A 1623-nucleotide genomic window follows, 5' to 3' on the forward strand; every position below is an offset into this window, starting at 1 on the left:
CGAGAAAAAAGAATATTATAACGAACATTTAAATATTTAAAAAAAAAATACTATATATTTTTGTATGGTATTTTTTTCTTTTTAACCACAGCGGTCGGCTTGACGACGATGCTCGCAGCTGCCGGTTTATAGTAGGGTACTACTAATGTTAAAACGTCAAGTCAATCGGGCATGTTTGTGATCGATGTCGTAAAAACGCTAAAAACCGGTTGTGATAACAAAATTTAAAATTGGCCTGACAAAAAATATTGCAAAACCCGTGTCAAATTTTCCGCAACGAGATGCCGGTGCCAATTTAATTCACCGCATGTGTTTAGTTTTTTCTCCTAAGCGACGCTTATAACATAGAAATATAATATAATATGTAATTTATTTTTTAATGTCGCCTGAGTGCAGCGTTCTTTATTAAATAAGGTAGGTACGAAACATGTTTTTTTCAGTATTATTTTACAGACTTGTAGACGCGGTTTATTATCTGTATGCAATCGCGTATATATAACCCTCCTCGCCGATTCCTGTTTGGCGAATCGAGAAAATAAAAGGTTCAGGATTTAATCGACAGCGGAAACAACCATGAATAATAATTAAATGATAATCATAAAAAAATATTACATTACGCATAACGTGTTTGATTTTTAGATTGGTTTTTTTTTAAATAACAACCCTCGACTCGTTAAAGTTTGCAGTGACAAAAATGTAACGGTCCTGATTTTTTTTTTGAATTAGGTATAATAAAAGATTACGTTACTAAAATCGTCTTACTATCGAAAACAAGGACATATTTTAATATTATATTATATAACACAACGATATTAAGATATTATATTCGTGTACATAATATACTCGTATATCCAACGTTATATTGGTCATAATTACTTTCAGTTAATCTCCCCTGCAATATAGCAATCAAATAAAAATATGTATTTTATTATTTCAATCAAAACGTTTCGATGCGATACGCTTGTGTGAGTTGAAGGATATGTTATTATAATTTACAAGCTCAAAACAATTAATATTATTTTTCTTTCTATATTTTTTTCCTTTCTTTGTATTTTAAAACTCTGCATAGTAGTTTATATTTGTATAGTCAAATTGTAATAACATTTTATTAAATTTTTTGATAATTATTCTGATAACCCGTATTAACCATTATATAGTACCTAATACTTTATTAGTTCGTATGTATTTGAATGTTACTCGAAATGTCATCTGAGTAGATAGGTACTTATATGTTAAAAAGCTAAACCTGAAAAACATAATATTATAGAGTATAAAATAACGTAAAATGTGTTTAGCTGCATAAGAGACGTACTGTGTAAGGTAGTATAGCATAGTTATAGTTATATTTAGTTAGTTAACATCGTATGTACCAAAACATTTAGACTAACAAACAGTTTATTTGATATATTTATAAACAAAATAGTTAATAAATAACAATGCCTTACTTATCAGCACTTAACCTTACCAAAACAACTAACCTAACTTAACACAGTAATAATATGAATGTATAATAAAATATGATGAAATTAACTTATTAATAATTTATTATGATACATGTCTTGTCAAATCGATCATGATTTAAAAATGTTTCATTTTAATGTATACACAAAACAATGTTATATT

This window comes from Myzus persicae, unplaced genomic scaffold, assembly GCF_001856785.1.
Source record: "Myzus persicae strain clone G006 unplaced genomic scaffold, MPER_G0061.0, whole genome shotgun sequence".
Lineage (NCBI taxonomy): Eukaryota > Metazoa > Arthropoda > Insecta > Hemiptera > Aphididae > Myzus > Myzus persicae.